This window comes from Rhinolophus sinicus, linkage group LG12 (assembly GCF_036562045.2).
Source record: "Rhinolophus sinicus isolate RSC01 linkage group LG12, ASM3656204v1, whole genome shotgun sequence".
Lineage (NCBI taxonomy): Eukaryota > Metazoa > Chordata > Mammalia > Chiroptera > Rhinolophidae > Rhinolophus > Rhinolophus sinicus.
This window is the reverse complement of record NC_133761.1, coordinates 60,171,736-60,191,283: the sequence shown is the minus strand read 5'-3', so window position 1 is coordinate 60,191,283 and position 19,548 is coordinate 60,171,736. Positions and strand designations below refer to the sequence as shown.

At 39.3% G+C, this 19,548-nt stretch overlaps 1 protein-coding gene across 9 annotated transcripts in view; it reads right to left on the bottom strand.

Moving 5' to 3' along the window:
* The window catches only part of ESRRG (estrogen related receptor gamma), a 547,928-nt gene that overhangs the window by 164,364 nt on the left and 364,016 nt on the right, over positions 1-19,548 (bottom strand). The gene's annotated exons all lie outside the window — the stretch shown is intronic.

Genomic DNA, 19,548 nt, shown 5'->3' with positions numbered 1-19,548 from the left:
CACAAACAGAGGTAGAAAGAGAAGAGAGGGTCAAATATAGAGGTAGAAACAAAAGAGGTAGAAACAAAGAGAAGGTGGGGAAAAATAGAGAAAGTGAAAGGAAAGGATGAAAAGAGAAAAAAATAGAAGAATTCATATGTTAAAGACATTGCTCTCTGAGAGGTTGACCTAAGAGCTGGGGATGACACATCATTCATTCTGTAGTCAATATCTCTTGTTCTACAAGAAGGTAATCACCATAGGGGCATGACAGGATTACATAAAAGCGCCCAGACAGGCCATGAACAAAAGCTCTAACGGGTCCAATTCCTTTCATTCTACCTTTCTCTTGGAGAACCACTATCAATATCTAAATCAACTCTCCAGATTCTAAATTTATCCATGAAGGAAGAGTGATTTGCAAAGTCCATTATCATTTCTAAAATTGTAGTTATCCTCACTCTACTTTTCCCTCCCTCTTTCGGATGCCGCAATTGTTGTATTACGAGCAGAGTCAAACTTTTATTTTCAAGACTACACAGATGATTCCTCGGCTCTATATTTACTGTTTGTTGGAAAGCTTCCATACGCCTAACAGTGTCTTTTATTGAGCTCAGACACACAGGGAATATATGAGGACATATTCTTTATTTAAATGGCTCTGTTTCATAGACATTGAGCAATACAAGAAGACGTCAAGTATAAAATTCTAGCCAATATTTAAGAATTACTCCCCAGAGCCCACAAAACTTAGTGAAATAATCACCAACATTGATCACTTAAATAAATACAAACATATGTTCATATGTTTGTGTCTCTGTGTATCCGTGTGTGTGTGTGTATTTCTCACTGTTGAAGAGATGAGTCACTAAAAGACATCTGAGCCTCAAGTATACCTGTGAGCCCGTAAATCTGATACTGTATATTCAGCAAAGTAAAAAGGTATCAAATTTTGTACAGAAAAAAAAAAAGAGATTTGTGATGTTCCCCTTTTCTCCCCATCTTTTGGTCTTTCAACACGATACCTCCTAAAAGAAAATATGAACATCTATTGTGACAAGCTCTCTTATCTAGAAGAAACCTACTGCCTGTCTTTCCTTCTTGGGCCCAGAAGGGATTACACTTCTGAAAAGGTAATAAGATGAAAAGACATAATTGGTCCTATTTTCTTTCCGCTTGGCCATAGCGCAAAACCCCTTTCCACGTAGTCTCAGAACCTTCTCAGAGCCCACTATGGAAAGAAGAGGTGACAGTTGAGAAAGGGAGTTAGAAAATTGCTTCCCAATGGAACGGTGATTTATGGGAATTCCACAGGGGAATGGTCACTCACCAGAATTTGGGGAGTAGTCACAACATAACCAAATGGACACAATTATCTCTTTCACTCTGAATCAGGTGACATTTTATCATTGCACAAATGTCATGTTCTCCTCCAGCTCCTCCTCCCCCTCCCCCTGTCACTGTTATCTTTCTCTAAAATGAAGAAAAACATGGGATTTCCTATCCGGGGATGTTTACGCAACTGTTCCAAACAGGCAGTCAGTCCCAAGAGCAAAGCATCAGAAGCAAGAATTTGCCTCTTAACCAATAAATTTCCCATTGGACACTGTGTTCTATCTGAAGTGACGCAGTATCAGGACATGAGGAAAGGAAACTGGAAAGAGATAGCCCCCCACCCCCCAACCCCCAAGATCTCCTCGCTCTTCGCCCGCCCACTCGTGTTGTCCTTTCCTCAAGAACCAGCGAAAGGAAAAATCTGCCCCTCGCCAGCCTGAACGACAGTGTCCTCTCCCTTCTGCATCTGTGCCTTGTACCCGTCACTGTTAATGAGGGTTGTAATTAATAGATCACTCTCCCTGTCTCCCTGCTTGCACTCAGGGCGAAGCACTTTTCCCCAACTCAACGTCGGAAAGAAAGCGGGTGGCGCTGACTTACAACAGCCTTGCAAATCCCTTTTAATTTAGATCACTTACCCCACCACTTCACTTATTACCTTATAATTACTGGACCGCTCGCACATACATTATGATCTCAGACTAGAGTTAGAAGTTATTAGGGTACTAAAACATGGTTGCTCCCCTTTCCTCTCTCTGGCACTGAATTTCTCACGGCTATGACAATTAACTGTTTCGCCTCTGTCGAGAAGCACCATTTCTTTTTTCTTTTTCCAGAGAGTCATTGTGAGCTGCTTGATGACAAAACAGACCACATTTTCTCCAGGCTCTTTTTTCTTTCTCTCTTTTCTTGTATCGTCTATGAACAATTCCCCCTCCCCCCCCCATCCGCCGACCCCCTGTTTTGTCTCTCTCATGTTGTTTTCCTCATGAGCTTCTAAAATTTGCAGAACTCTTGATTAAGGAGTAGGGCCAGAAATGACCCTCCCATTTATAGAACAGTTATTTGCTAAGTCACCAAATATTTATGTGTCGAATGCGTGTTGCTAAAGTGCCTGGAAAATGGGAGTCTCCAGCCAGCTGTCTCTTCTAAAATCTCTGTCCATAAAACTTTGCAAAAACCTGGATGGAAACAAGGAAATTCGGGAAGTTCAAGTTGCCGGGGAAGTCATTGGACCAGCACCATCTCCTCCTACACAAGGTCTGGCCACATCAGCTGTAAGTGAAACGGAACAAATTGGACTTGGGCTCTAGGCGGCACGCATTTCTTTTCAGACACGCACAATCTCCTAAATGAATACATTTTGCCCAGTGGAAATAGTAATAGTTGAGTTGCTATTTATCAAGTGCTTACTGGGTGCCAGGCAGTAACCTAGGCACGTTACAAAGCATTACCAGATTTAATCCCCAAGATAACCTTGCGAGCGAGGTATTGCATTTTAGGAAACAGCCCCAGCCATCACACACAATTTCCTGAAAGACATACAGCTAGAAGTAGAAGCGAAGGGATTCGAACACAGGTCTGACACCCAAGTCCAGTGAAGAAATGTTTTGAAGTCAACAGACAGATTTTAAAGGTGTATATATATAGATACATACAGATATATAGAGATATATAGAGATATATAGATATATATATATATATAAATGGTGAAGCAAGCAAGCGGACAGGTAGCTCACACAGAGGTGTGTTTCATCCACAGCTCAGCCACGAGTGGAAAGGGACCAGAGAGGCCAACACACCAGCTGTAGGTTGGCCCTGTGGAGTCACCCTCTCCAGTGCTGGAGCATCGCCTACACAGAACTACTGAAAGAACACAGCTGTGTCCTAATGACGACGCATCTCGTTACACTGAACACTCCCAGACACCGTTTCCATTATACGCAAAAACTACAGCGGGTCTTAATTCTCTCCGTCTCTGTCTCTGAAATGCTACAGCTCTATTATTCAAGCCTGAAATATTCACAACTATCTATAAATTCAATTGTCAGCTGGTGGGTTTTATTCTAGACTTCACTTCAATCTAAAATTAGAGGCACTAAAATTCACATTAACTCTAAGAGGAATGTAGTGAATAAGACTTTATTTCTAAAGAACACCTTTTTTGTCAGAAAGAGCCATTTTCAAGATGATGGCTTTATCTGTAACCAAAGAGAATAAGCCCAATTCCACATTGTGCTATTAATGCAGAAATTTTAGGTCACATTGGATTAATACAAATTTGAATTTAGTTAAGAATTATGAATACAAATAAGGCGCTGGAAATGGTGGGAAATATTTATTTTAAAGCCTTAGTGCGGTTGCTTTTATTCTCTTATTTTAAGAGAAATGATGAGAGTAGCACAAGGGAACAAGACAGTATTTTCCAAAAACCTTCTCTGAGTGAACACCCTGCAAATGAACTGGGGATTGGCATGGATAACTATGTCAAGAATAAACATTTAGTTTTTGTATAAGAAACTAAATTTGAGGGGTTTAACAGCCTTCTCGGGATGAGAAGAAACTAAATTTGAGGGGTTTAACAGCCTTCTTGGGACCAGGGAAATTTCAGTGCTTTAAAAAGCACTTTCAACACAGTTTGAGGTATGTCTCTAATAATTCTGATTATCACACTTCATCACAGAAACTTGTTGCTTCACCTTGCCTGAGGGCCAGGAAGGGAAAAAAAAATTATCTTTGGTGTTAGATACCAATCGTCAAGCAAATAAAACTTCTTGGTTGCTGGACTATATAAAAATGCAATTTTTGAAAGTTAACTGTGTGTATATGTGAGCCTGTACAAAGAGAAATTGAGAGTAAAAGAAAAGAATCACATTCAGAGTTGCTGCTGGAGGGGAAAACAAGATAATCTGTAAGTTAATATTCCATTTATATTATAATTATCAAGCTGAATTGTTTTCGGTGATTCTAGCTAGATCTAGGTAAACGTGTGATCTTCAGTTAATTGCTGTGAATTGCCACACTCACGTGTAGTTGTCCTGGATGGTCTACATTTCCCAGAAGGGACTTACACGTAGCCAAGATATTAATTGTTAAATGCTGGTATAACAATAATGTCCCATCAGCTTATATGTTATTAACCCTTTCATCAAAATAAATACATCTGTATTTCATCCTTTGAATTTCATAACAAACTCAAATTTATTTGCTTCTTTATTTCCCTACTTAAAAAAAAAAAAAAGTGTCTAAAAGACGTGTGTCCTTGGCCTTTTCTGATTGTTACATGCATGCAAGAGTTTTCGAAACTTTTATTACACCTGTATCAGTGACAGACACTTTAATAGGCTATATGAATGACAACTAAACACGTCACTATTACATTTTCTTCCTTGTCACCCTTAACAGACCAAAAAGGAACCCAGTGTCATTCATTATAAATTCCAAACACTTTATCAATTTATATTCAAAAATTGTACGCAAGTTTACAAATACGGTAAGAAAGAAAGAAGGAAAGGGGAGAGAGGAAGAGAGAGAGAGGAGAAAAGACAGAGAGAGGGAAAGAGAGAGGAGGAAATCAGAGGACAGAGTCCTTAGCTGTCTCACTGAACCACAGAATTCCAGGGCTGGACAAGAAGCATACCAAGTCCTACCACCAAATCGCTGACCTATTCAGAATAGGAATGAATCTATGAGGGTTGCTCCCTTCTGAAATCACCAGATTAAATATTTAAGTAATTTTGTTTTAAAAATAATAATAAAAAGCTTCTTATTAGCCTATAAGTTCTTTTTGGTTTTGTTTTGTTTTAATGCTTTTGGAAGAAAACCTCCAAGAGTAATGGAGGCCCAACTTCAGAGACCATGTCCCCAACAGCTCCCCCTGTGGCCTGAGTTACAACTTCAAGCACCCCACTTTACAGTCAGCTTTTTTTCTTTTCCGGCTTCAACTAATTGCACTCTTATAAAGTGGCAAAATGCGAATCACTTAGTAACAAAATGGGCACCAGCTGCTATTGTCAGAGAATGGCGATGCTAAAGGAAGGGAAAGCGACCGAATGAAGTGTCATGTCAGAAATCAACTGTGCAACGTGTGATTTGAGAAAACATGACTACTTTACAGAGACAGGGTGTCATTATGGCATCACAGTAATACGATGCTTTGACAACTGCTGGGTCTAACATATCATCATTGCATTAAGGTACACTGGCTTAGTTGAGGAAGGAAGAGAAAGGATTTTTCTCTTTTAATAAGAAATATCTTAAGGTCTGCTTGGTTAACCTACCAGAAGGAGAGCATTGATTGTAAAGAAAGCATTGTAAGTTGGGATCCATACGCTCAGAAAGATTAACACTCGTGCACACATACACACACACACTTAGGTATAATTTTAGGCCATCTTTAAGAAGCATCGAGGCCCATCTCATGGGACCGATTTCTGCAGAAAAGGATCACAGTGATTTAGTCATGCTACTTCTTGATTCTCTGAACAAACACCTTGTGCATTTAATCTCAGAGACTCTCCAACTTAACTCCATCAAGAACAAGAGTACGCAGACAGCTCCCTGCAAAACTGGTGCTTGAGTCGCTGACAAGTGGCTAAGTAGTGTGGGGACAAGGGGCCAGCTCCTTAAAATAACAAATCAGAACCTCCATCTGAGCTGAAAGCTTTCCCAGTTTTGTAAAAGTCTGTGCACTATGCCAAAAATAAAAAATAAAAAGGAAATTTAGGACAAATAAACAAGAGACTTGCAACACATTTCTGGCCAGTCATTGAAAACAAAGTGCTTCATGAATATAATTTCGTACCTAATGACTAAACCACGACCGGGAAGGGATTTTGCCTAGACCCTATCTGCTTTTAGTGTTCCCAAGTTCAATGATCTTTTCTTATTCAATTTTGTTGTAACCTTAGGTTGGTCAACAATCCTGGTTTAGTCACTAAAATCCCACATCCTGGGAACCCGTCAGTCTCAGGCAATCCAGGATGGTTGGCCATCTCATCTGACACACAGAGAGACCTACAGAGGTGTATGACGCCCACCCGTACCGTTAAATCTAAACCAAAGAAAGGGAAATGGAGAATTTTTCATTTTCAGCCATGAAGGCCTAGAAAGATGGCAAGAGAAATGCACTAAGAAGAGTGTGCAACCTAACCAGACTGGGAGTGTGACAAACATGTATGTCTTAGGAAATGGCCATCAAGACCCCCGCCTCCCATTTTACTATGCCACGTGAACCAAGGCCACTGCTGATGGCTTGTTCAGTTATCTAGGCTATTTGAGATGTAGAAAACCGCGGTTGCTTGCATGTGTATTGCCAGGTGATTTCTGATGCTTCCTGGTTGGTAAACTTTATTAATGGGAAAAGAAACGGTCCTGAGATAGCACAGTGTGTTGTTGTTCATTACGTTTGTTGACGGCTTCCGTATTTAAGGATTCGATCTGATGCAAAGGTGCTTCGTAGTGTAATTTATCCTCAGCTTGTTTTCTTGGACCTATTTCAATCCGGGGGTGAGCATCCCTTGTTTATAGCTCTAAATACAGTAAAGTGAGCTACTAGCAGATCAATAAAACTGTTAAGTGCATAATAATACTGGGTAATTGCATACATGATGTTTTGCATAATTAACTGTCTGAGCTTTTCTTTACTATAATGGGCACTCATGTAATATAGAGGACCTATAAGTCTATAAAACATACAGTTTATATGAACCATGATTCTGCTTAAAACTCTGGCTAATCATCCCCATCGGCTTTGAAGGGAGAGCTCTCCTCCACTGCCAAGTTCAAATCAATTCTTATGACATTACTTTATAACTAACATGATATTTAACTGATGATGGCTATTAGCTATTATACAGATTGCACTCAAGGACTGTAACAGTAGGGGGGAAATACCATTTAGTTTAAACAAACTTCTGCCATGTAATCAATATTATTGAGGCAAATTAAATGTTTTAACAAGTGTGTGTATTTGCCCTAATGCAGCTTAATTAACTATAACCTTACAACTGCCCAACTCCATGACACCTGTTCAAAGACAATCTCCAGAATTGCCTAGTCAGAAACTCAGATGTACACCAGATGTAAAACAAGCATTTTATCTCTGATACCTAAGAATATTTCTTTCCTTACACAAGTTACTCTCCTGGGACCAAAGCCTAAAGAGCAGAAGGGCTTTGGAACAGTGTACCCTGTGTCAGTTCCCAAGTGTTGACCAGGTCACAGTGAAATAGCCTTGGGCACGAGGTGAAGATCACTGCTAGAAAGGAAGGTTAGTTTGGGTAAAAAAAAAAAAAAAAAAAAACTACATGAGATAAATCATCAAAATGAAGCTTGCAATATATGCTGAGTATAACATTTATTCGGTCTAAGAGATTTACTATGCCACGAGCAGACCTTCTCTGCAGTAAGCTTTCTAGAGAAAAGAAATAGTCTCCAACTTCTACAAATCTCTGGTCTTTCAAACAGAAATATGGATCAATAAAGTTTGCTTGTGTTCAGACAATTCCATTTTCAAGCAGTCAAGGAGCACACCGAAGAGAAAAAGCCGACACAACAGGAAGGGACTGACAGCTAAATGAAAACCTTCTCACATCATCTCGCTAGAGGAGAAATAAACAGACATTCAACTCATAGAAAGTCTATGCACTGATCTTTACAAATTACAATCGAATGTAGACGCGTTACACACATTCTCCAGTGACGGAGTTCACAAATCAAATCCAGGTCAATGAAAGCTCAGGCTGCCTGAAGTCCCCTTTCCTATTCTCTTTGCTACGCTGAATCAGGAAATAAGAATGCTATCAGGAGTTGATGTAAGGATATTGAGATCACAATATTGATGTCATCCTTTACTCATTAAGAAAATGTTTTGCAAAAGCAATTGCAATGACCAATAAGCCAGCTGCCTCCGTTGAGATAGGCCAGTTCATTTGGAGTGGAACTTGAAAACATGCCCTGAAACTGGATGAACTACAGTGGTGAGAAAAATCTAAATGCTGAGAAGGAATCATGGTTTAAATAAAGGTTGCTTCGAGCACATCTGAACATTTCCATAATAGAGAGAGATTCACCATACAACCAGAGATAGTAAACCACATCTTTCCCTGTTGGACTTTCCCTGTTAAACTATATTTATACTTTTGATTTAACAGCTTTGTCTGCGGTGGTTAACATGTGGGTGGAAATGCAGCTGGTCTGGGGTGGTTTAGGATAGCAGAGGTTACGATTATATTCTGTGGGTATCAGGTGCTCTTTGGCTGAAGTAGGAGTGAGGAGAGGCACAGAGGATGGGGCATCAGCTCATCATTAATCCTAAGACTTCTTCCTCCGTCTTCTTTTTAAACATTTCAATGAGCTAGCTGCTCGAAGAGAAGGTGAAGCTTAAACTCAGGAGCTGCTATTTGCAGGCCAGGGGAAAGAATATATACACACAAATATTGAATTCAAGCCATGGAAATAATGATGGCTTTGCTGTGCAGCTCAACGGGTTTTGTGACAGGGACTGTTGAGCCGTGGGATGGCATCCAGTGAAGCCAGCGGAAGCCATGGACAAGCCAGGAGTTCAGATCCGAAGGAGTCGCCTGGCATTTGTCATTCAAAGGTCCAAAACAAATGTGCAGAGTAAAATTTCTAAATCTTCTTTGCAATTCTAAAAAACTGATTTAAGAAAAAGGAAAAGGCACCAGAGTTCCCACAGCTTGCACGTCTTCTCCTTTCCCAGGAAACCTTACTTCTTACAGCACAGGATGGAGTGGCAGACATGGGATATCCAGCTATGGATCTATGAGACCTGAGACATGTCACTGCACCCCTGGGACCCTCCGTGTCCTCCTCACTTGTAAAATGAGGATTCACCAATAGGCTTTCTAAAGTAAATTCTGCCATTGTTTTAAAAAACTCTATTTTACTCAAATAAAAGCCCCACTGGCCTGTGATTCAGATTAGACCAGAGAGCAAGGGCTGTCGGACTCAGTCGCACTCCCCAAATTCCCATTTCCTTAGGGGCTACTGCGCCCAGCCACCATTCAGGATATGGCAGCTTGGGTGTGTGTGTGTGTGTGTGTGTGTGTGTGTGTGTGTGTGTGTGTGTGATGAAGGAATCATTACAGAAAAAACTTGCTACATAACAGTGAAACTGCAGCACACACATGTAACTGAGGAACCCTCCCCAGTGGGCTACAATTGGACAAACGGAGCAGTGATCATTTTGGGGGGAGTTGGGGGGGCAGGCCTCTCGGTCTTCCCTAGAAATGGTTCTCCTTTTGCTCATTACGTGTTTTTGGTGAGAGGCGTTGGTGGAACGGGCAATTCCCTGCAATCAGCGTTTAAGTGAATGTTTGTGCCCGTGTGTGACTCCACGCTGTCAGCAAGCAGTGGGGTGCCGCTGAGTTGTTACTACATTTGATTTGACTGCCAGTAGGAAGCTTCATTTCTACCAACTGCTAGTTGCTCGCTCAGAGAATCTTCTCTTCATTTCTGGAGTGACTTTCCCCTCTCTTCTGTTTTCTTTTCCTTGATATGTTGTAAGTCCAAATGCCACGTGGATTTGGAAGAGGAAACCTCGGTATTTGTCTCCCGAGTGTGTCAGGCCTCAGGGCCTGGACATAAAGGGTCCATGCAATTGGTGCTAACTCTTTCCCTCGGAGTCTCTGCATTTGAGTTCTGATTTCCTAGATTGCCACAAGGTCAACGCCGACACAAACTGGTTGTGTGGCACTTGTGGTCACCTCCTTCTCCTGGGGGGGGGGGGGGGGGGCTTTTTTCAGCCTTATGGAGCGGATAGTTCTGCAGCCTTTGTTAACCAGAAAAAGTGTTCTGTTCACCTTCTCATGCAATTTGGTTGAACTCACTGCTATCTTTTGGTGCTGCTTCTGACACCTTTTACATTTTATTTTTTTATTTGATAACTTTATTATATCCCATGAGAGCTTTTCTCCTTAAAAATAATGATTTTGGTGATTAGGATTCTCAAAGAGTGCCTCTGACAACAAATTCTGACAATGAAAAGCATCTTTAGAAACCACAAAAACATATGCATGAATCAAAAGGGTGGGGGGGAATAAAAGAAGGGGAAAAAAAATCCCACAGAGATATTACGGAAATTCAGGCTGAATGGAAAAGTAATTAAAACTAAAGAGCTAAAACTGTAATTAAGAAATTTTTCATTACGGGGAGGCAAGTGACTCTGCTTTTCTAAATAGGACAGGCTGCTGGGTAAAAATAAAATAAAAGCAGGTTTCGGTGAGCGGAGCAGGAAAGCCATGTCTTTAACCAGATCAAATTCTCGAAATTGGCTGTCAAGACAGGATTGTCGTGATTTATACCCGTCTATCAAGTTCACGGACTGGAGAAACAGAGGGAACAGAGGCAAGCTGCTGTCGCTTCCATTCGCAAAGAACCTTTAATTTCCACAGCACCATCTGTTACCAAATCTAATTCACATTCCCCCTTAATCTGGTTTAGTTCCATAATACTAATTCTTCCTCAACCCCTACGAACACAAACCACCAAAAAGAAAAAAGAAGAAAAAAGAAAAAAAAAAAGGCTCTGGTTCTTGGTGAGTGAGAAATTGAATATCGTAGAGTTAAGGTGGTAAGTCTGTTGACTTGAGCGAAACATGCTTTTTCTTCTCCATTAAAATGTATTTCTGGTAAAGGGATTTGTTTTCAGCTAATGCAGAGATATGAAATTGTTCACATTTTGGGGTCAAAAAGAAATGCTGATATGAAAGTAGGCCAGGGACATGAAAGCAAAGGTTGTCATAAAATACAATCGTTGTAAAATTTAGTGACTTTCAGAACTGGCTATAAAATGACTTTGTCATGGTTTTCACATAGAGAAAGCCTAAAACTATACTTGTGTTAAGGAAACTCAAGAGAGTGATGTCTATATTGAGAGAGAGTAGAGCAGGGTAGGGCAAAATCTAGGAGAAATGGAAATGGAAAAAGTCATATATCATTAAAAGTAAAAAGATATGTGTGGTTAAACACACATTCACCTCTAAGATTCACAATCTAAGATTCTGTTACCATATACTTTGGATTCCCCGTCATTTCTACTCTTAGCCAATAGAATAACTGGCATTGAACATAATGAGGTTGGAGAAATACAAAATTATAAAGTGTTTTTTTGCATCAGAGAAAGATTAAACTATGCTCAATAAAGATTTAGTGTTAAACATATTTCATTGTTTTCTAACTCAGTGAATATTTGTTTTCTCTACAGGCAATAGTAAATATCCACAGGCATGCCTTACATAACAAAAGAAAACAAAAAGATGTTTGCATGCTAAGTGAGAAGTTTTGATTGCACATTTCCTTAGCTGGGTCACTACCTAATTCTTTGTGAATATTAGAAGAATTATCCTTCTGTTCTCTAACCCAGTAGCATAGAACACTAGCTGGGTTACATGATATAAATCCCTCACTTTCAGTAAATAATTGGGGAGGTTGTGATCAACATATTTATTTTCATGATTGGCATGATTATCACCCATAAATATATTTTTGTAGAGAAAACATCAACACGTAAACTCTATCACTGAACTGGTAGTATCATATTGCCCAACGTAAAAATAATCCTAAATCTATCATAAAAAGATAATGACTTTCAGGAAAGAATCTCTCATTTTATTGATGGGATCTTCTGGTTGACCAATTATAAAGATATTTTCAATGATCAGCAACAATAAAAGCTTAATATTTAAGAGCTATGAGAGATTATGAAAGACGATAAACTGTTCACATTGTCACAAACAAGAAAATTTGAAACTACAATAAATGTTTATACACACACGAACATATTACATACACATCACCTATAAAAACATCAATGGGTGCCATAAACAAATATAAGTGATTAAAGCTTATAAAGATGATAGCTTTTAATGTTCACTAAGAAATATGCTAATTCTGATATCCCTAAATTGTATATATTAATAGTAATTTGTATTATATAATTTTTAAAGTTTCTATTACAGTTGTAAACTAAAAAGAAATTTTTATTTTCTTTGTACTGATAAGAATGGCTAAAATTCACAAGACTGACAACACCAAATGCTGGTGAGGATATTGAGCAACTGGAACTCATATCCATTACCAGTATGGTATAAAATGGTACAACTCTTTTGGAAAACATGTTTGGAAGTTTCTTATAAAGTTAAACAGATATTTATCATTTTTACAACAATTTTTCCTAGATATTTACTAAAAATGAAAACATATGTCCACAAAATAACTATACATAAATGTGTAACACAGCTTTATCCATAGTAGCCCTTAGCTAAAACCAAATCAGATAAATAAATTATGATATTATATACATATATATGCATACATACACAGTGGATGTCTGGTCAACAATAAAAAAGCAATGAACTGTGATAGATGCATTAACATGTCTGAATATCAAAGATAGCTTGATAAGCAAAAACAAGGTAAATACAAAAGAGCACACACTCTAAGATTCTGTTTATGTGAAGTTCTAGAACAGGCAAGACTACTTTTTAGGGATAGAAATCACCAGTGACCACTGTGGATTGCCTAGAAGGGGACATAAGAAAACTGGTGGCTATCTGTGCTATAGGAATCACGTTTGTCAAAAATCATCTGTGCACTGAAAATGTGTTTTGTTGTATGTAAATTTTATCTCAATAAAAGTAATCTAAAAAGGAAATTTGAAACAGTAAGTTAAATATAGTCACTTTAACCAGAAATGTTCACTGATTCCTATACCCTGTACCAGGTCTTATATACCCAGACCGAAAATATATTTCATCAACATCTATTTCTACTTTTCATTTACATACAAGGATACAGCGGGTCAGGGAAGTGAGATAGAGACTTACTCAATGACATCTGGAATTAGAGGTAGAACCTAGTCCAAATTCCAGGTACCCATGTCTTTTTCTAACTTAATAAAGAGGGAAAGATGAGATCAAAATTAGAGCCGTAATGAACAGCAGTCTATTAATCTGAATGAGAAGCACATTTCTGTGTTTTGTTTCTAAAAACTTATAAAATACCTCTTCCTGTAAACACAAAATAATTCCATGCATTCTTGTGCACATTTTGGCAGTAAAGAAAGCTAACCTGACTTCATTCCTCACTGTCTAGCCACAAAATGGGGCCCATGATAAAATGGCTTCAGCAAATACACAATATGTGAATGCTAAGGTGTCACTGTAAGTAATTCAAGGTGGGGGGAGCTTTTAAGTTTTTCTGGTTTGGTTTGCTTTTGTGTTTGCAACAAGGAAGTAGGTGTCATGGGAGACAGAATAAGGAGAATTTTAGGATTCAAGAAGTAAATATTAGAAAAAGAGGAGAGTCACCTGATTTTTAAAAATATGGTTTAGACATAAGTACAAAGTGTTAGGAGAAAAGGTGCAATATACAAAACCTAAGTAGGTTTTGTTCAAAAGAAATGTATAATTCTAAGAAGCTTCCAGAAAGAAAATCTGCATAGTTAACTGAACCAAATTAAAAAATTATTTCATCACCGATTTACCAGATGCTTCTCAAGAAGGGATCTCTAGATGGCTTTCCTTAGCAGGAAACGAAATAGATCACACAGCACATTTCTTCCACTCTTTAACTTTCATACCCATGAAGGTTACAGCGTTTAGTACGCGCTAAGGAGAGACAACATTATATAGCTAATTCATGTTTTCCTGAAAAGAGCATGCTGCAGAATAATAAAACTGTATGGATTCCTGGAGACAAACCTGGCCAGGTTTACAATTGATCCCTTGTAATGGCTTCACATACTCTAGAGGTTGAAAACCAAGCCCTTTACCACAGAGTCCAGATCTCACCTTCCCTGAGCTGACCAGGCCATCGTCTTCAACCCCAAATCTCACTTCTCCCAGACTCAGACCTCATAGATCCGCAATGCTCACAGATTTGTTATTCCCCATCCCAATCAGCTTTCCCTTCTCCCTGTCTCCCTTCCCTTTTCCCCATCATCTGGCTAGCTTGTATTCACTGGTTAAAAATGCAATTGAGTTATTACGTCTCCAGTCTTGCCGGACACCCCTCCCCCTCATGTTCCCATAATTCCATGAGCCTATTTCTACAATTGCACTTAACACTTCACTTTTAATGAATACACTTGTGTTTCTGTCCCTCCACTTGTAGAGGATTATGCATTGTTTTCTGTTCCTAACTGCAACCCTTTGTCAGGGTTGTCGAATGGGGGTAGTCGAATGGGTGCACAAACCACGAATCCACATATACACAAAAAGCAGTGGACTTTAAATGTTGGAGCACAAATTGCCTAAATTAGAGTGTTGTTCATACAATTTCCAGAATCTGTGAGATAAAGCATTAAGCAGAGAAAAGCTGTTTTTATGTCTCCTTAGGTCACAATAAACCTGCTAAGAGATTTCATATGAAACATAACCAAACCAAACAAAAAACCCTGCAGGGTGAACTCATAAAGGATCATACAATTTTTAATGCGATACCCTGGCTCTGAGTTCACCAACACTGTCATTCACAAACATGGGCCCTGCCATATTATCTACAAACGTCTATTGCTGAATCTGTTCAATGGGAGGGATATCTCATAGTGAGTTGTAGGAAGATTAAACCAAGATTAGAATGATGGTGGCATAGATGGTCCTCTATTCTACCACTTCTCAGAGTGGATGGTGAATTCTCAAGATAATGTTCTTAAAAAATAGTGATATAATATATGGTGATGGAAGGAGAACTGACTCTGGGTGGTGAACACACAATGGGATATATAGATGATGTAATACAGAATTGTACACCTGAAATCTATGTAATTTCACTAACAACTGTCACCCCAATAAATTAAAAAAAAATAATAGTGATATAATTTCCTATGTCCCAAGAAGATACCTGATTTTTTTTCCTCTTAATTGGTGGGACAGTTGACATATTTCATTGGCTGTTATAAGTATTGTTTTTAACTCTTTGTGGCACAGCATTGTGTAGTTCTGATTACAGAATTTAGACACAGAAAGTTCATGTTCTGACTCTATCACAGCCCTGTGTTCTCACTTGTACAGCTATGACTTGTGTCACTAGGTTGTCTTGAGAACCAGTGTGTAACGTCTTTGTAGTAATACCCTTCAATCTTCTAAATATTTTATTTTTCAGTGCTTTAATATTCTCAAACAACTGTATATTCAGTAAGTACTATGATGTATCTGGGATGACCATTTGAACCCATGATAACAAAAATATGACCAAAACAAAAGAAAAAAAGCTAACTCCTTAAACAACCAAGAACAAAGAGTAATAGTGCTGAAAAATCAAAATTACTGAGCAACTTAGAAAATCAATTCACAAATCTTTACTGAGTATCTACTGTGTGCAAGCAATGATGCTGGCAATGAAACACAGTGAGGTCTTTTTCCAAAGGAAAATGTGGTGAGTTTCAGAGAAGTTCAAGAATTAAGGTTGTGTGAAAGCTATGCATGAAACTAATGAGATTAGAGCCTCCCCCCACCCCCATCAGATTCTATGTGAATAACAATTAATTTACCACAGGTCTGGGGAGAAAATGTAGTTAGAGAAAACTTCTGAAACCACTTAGCTACATTCAAACATCATAGCCGCTAACCACAAGGAGAACAAGAGAACAAGACAAGATAGTGTGGATAAACCTATCCATTACCACTTCTGTGGGGAAACAAAACTTCTCTACGGAGTCACTTCAGCAATGCCCAGTATTAGTTACGGTGGTTCTCAACCTCAGCAGCTGCCGGGTTACAGTTATAGAGACCTACGTCCCTGCCTCCTTCATTTGCCCTTCAGGGAAGGTTGTTCTCTGACAGTTCATCTGTCCATTTCCCAAAAGGCAAACAGACAGGGCAGGCATATTTCTTGTTCTTCTCCAAAGCCCAGATGAGAACATTGAGGGCCAACAGGAAAAGGGAAAAATGAGTGCCGTCCATCTCCTGGACCACTTGACCAGTGAGTGCTACTTAGCAGTCAACTAGTCAGATATGGAAGATTTCAAGTCTCCGCTTAGAGCACATATATCATCGTACAAACTCTGTGCTTCATAACAAAGCCTGTTTGTTTACTGGAAACCCAGAAGTCTCACAGCCATGGTCAGCATATAAGTATGAATTTTACAGATGAGGAAACTAAGATTTATGGGAGAAATAAAGTGTGGGTGGTGGGAGGGAGATCAGAGAAAGAAATGGGAAATGGAGTAAGGAATGTGGTGTCATCACTTCAGAAACCTGTATACAGAGATAGAGTAAAGCCTCTCCCCTACTCCTAAGGAAACAAAGATTCGGTGACTTGGGAATGGAGGCTTAGAAAAACATGAATCTCTTGAGAAATGGTCACTCCTGTTCTGGCCTTCCCCCACATGTATATATTTCCCTCTCCTCTCCAAAATTCAGCTGACAGTTAGCAGGATCAGATACTAACACTGATGGATGCTGGGAATTTTATTCATTCATCCATCTTTCTATCCATGGAAGCTCAGGAAGCTGAGGGCTGCATACTGAGGTCACAGCGAACACATAAATAAGGTCATCTGCTTACTTACCTGCACTGATGTATCAAATATGCTGTCAAATTTAAAGTAGACTATCTCCTAAAATATCTGTCACAAGAAAACAAATAATGATAGGCAAATGATGGTGTGTGATTGGTTGACGCTACCAAGCACGGGGGGTTGTTACTCTACTAGTTTTATTAAATATGAAAGCAAAAGATTTATGACATGGGTGATAAGGGCAAGAATGCTGTAAAAGTGAGAAAATATGGCAACAGTGGGCTGTCCATCACCAATGGGATAATTATTTACCTAAAAAGTTGGCATTCTTAGACTTCCAACATGCAGTATATGAAATTCATATATTCAAAGGAGACATAATAATAACCTCCCGGCTGCTGGTGATGGATATGTTTTTAATCCAAATGACCACAATCTTCCATTTGCCTGTCATGGAGGGCTGGGAAAAAATGGAATTTTCCTTTCATAACTCTTGATGTTGAAAGAGGAAAAACCTGGACGCATGATAAGTGGCTCATTCCAATGGACAAATGGACATGGAGCTGAGAGAATGAGTGTGAATAAAAGTCACTGTTCCTTAACTAATGCCATTGTCACTTGTTACACACACACACACACACACACAAAAAAGGAGTAAGGACTGATTTCTGCCTCCTTCAGGTCTTGAAAGCACAAGTTCAAAGTGCAAAGCTAGAAGTTCTCTACACCACATGAGTTCATTTACAAATTACCTCTTGCTGGAAAAAGTCAGGGAAAGGCTGGTATAATATTTGTCTATTAACTAAAACCTATTGTACAAACACAGCAAGAAGAGTTGATGCTGTAGTGTTTTATTGACTAGAAAGCCTCGTCTATGGATTTCCTCCTTTGAGGTTTAAAGGAATTCCTATTTCTCATTTATAGTCTATCAGAAAAGGTATATAACCTGTATTTTTTAATTTATATAAATCCACTCAGTCAATCAGCCTGGGCTAAAATTTAATGGATGTATCAGTTGCCGTTGGTCCGGGGAGAGAAAACGAGGCACAAACATCTACCACCCCATTTCTATTTCTTCCATTACACTCTCTCCCCCCACCTTTTTTTTTTTTTTTTTTTTTTAAACTCACCAGCTCAGAGGCCTCTCTTACCTGCAAGCTAGGGAGTGTTTCAGAGCTGTTGTTTTTGAAAGGAGAAGCCTGAGTGAAAATAAACTGATGGAAATATAGGAAGACCCTCTGGCTATTTCGGTTTTTAGAAACCTTCCTTTTCCCATCTATCGCATGGCAATTTTATTACATATTCAGCAAATTTACAATAACAAGATGTTCCCTTGACAAATTAATCACTTCCCAAGCATTTTATCATATAAATAAAATAGCACCACAGGAGAGTAAAATCAGCTCAAGCAGTTGGTTTAACCCTTCCTTCAGGAAACTTACCTGAAATAGACTGAGGACCATCCCAGACACACACACACATATACACACACACACATGCATGCAAGTATGCACACTCATTCACTCACACCTCGTACAAATATGAGCTATTGGGAACAGGTCTTATAGGGGGGCTTCTAACTTCAGAAGCCAGATTTCAGTGTTTACTGGATTAATATGAAAGAGAAGTATTCCTGTGCTTTTAAAGAGACAAGAGAAACTGAAGACAGGAGAACCTCTTAGAAATTATAGCACAACCCTTGAGAACCACTTGAAGAGGAGACGAACAGAATTTCTGTAACGGAGGACACGGACAAGAAGTTGTGTTGAGACTGATGGTCAACTATCATCGACAAAGTTTTTAAAAGTGAAGAGAGAGAGGGAGGGAGAAAGAGAACCTCTTCAAATACCTTTAACCTCACCGTTAATCGCTAACATCCACACTTGGTCCTGCAGAGTTTTATGCACATGTCTCCGAATAACGCTAATTAAATACTATATGTTTATAGCCCTAGCCTTTCCCTAACTTTCTCAGCAGGGGAGAAAAGTGCAAGGGGCGAGGTTTCTGTCTTTACGCTGCTTTCCTCTTTGCTAATTTCAGAAAGCGAACCTGGCAATTCTAAGTAGGAGGAGGCTGATAAAAGAGTCACACAGGCACAAGAAATAGGTCCAATTCAAGCTTCCCTGACTAATCCTTATTATGACTCATCTCAGCTTCAGAATTTGTCGGTTGAGGTAAAAAGCCAATTTGGCTTTGAGAAGTGAAATCTCAGTGCTACTAACAACCCCATTATTAAGAGCAAAGTAGGAGGGGGCGTGAAATATTTATTGGGTGCCCACTCTCCCCGAGCATTTTATTAGAATATTAAACTCAACGTACGGTAAGGAACACTCTGGCTCCCAAACCCATCATCTATATATACCATAGCATCTCACATCCCAAAATAAAGCGCATTATTTTTACGACCTGAACCCACGATGACCCTCAAACAATGATCCTGAGATTAACAGTCGGACATTCTGCCAGACTGGGACAGGAAATGGCAGCAGGAAGGTCCTGGTAGATGCCTCTTAACTGCTTCATTCCTCTGTACGCACAGACGTTCCGTCTGTTGTCAGTCATTAGCAGACCTGTCTCCTCTCTTGCCATGGGTTCTGTCCCACCAAGTACGACCAAGTTTTAATCTGTATATTTCAAGAAAATAAACAAATCTGGCATCGTGTCCGCCAATTGTGACACCCCAAAACAAAAGATGACCAGGCCCCACTGGCTGGCTTCAGTGCGTAAGGAAATACCACTCCATTTATTAGG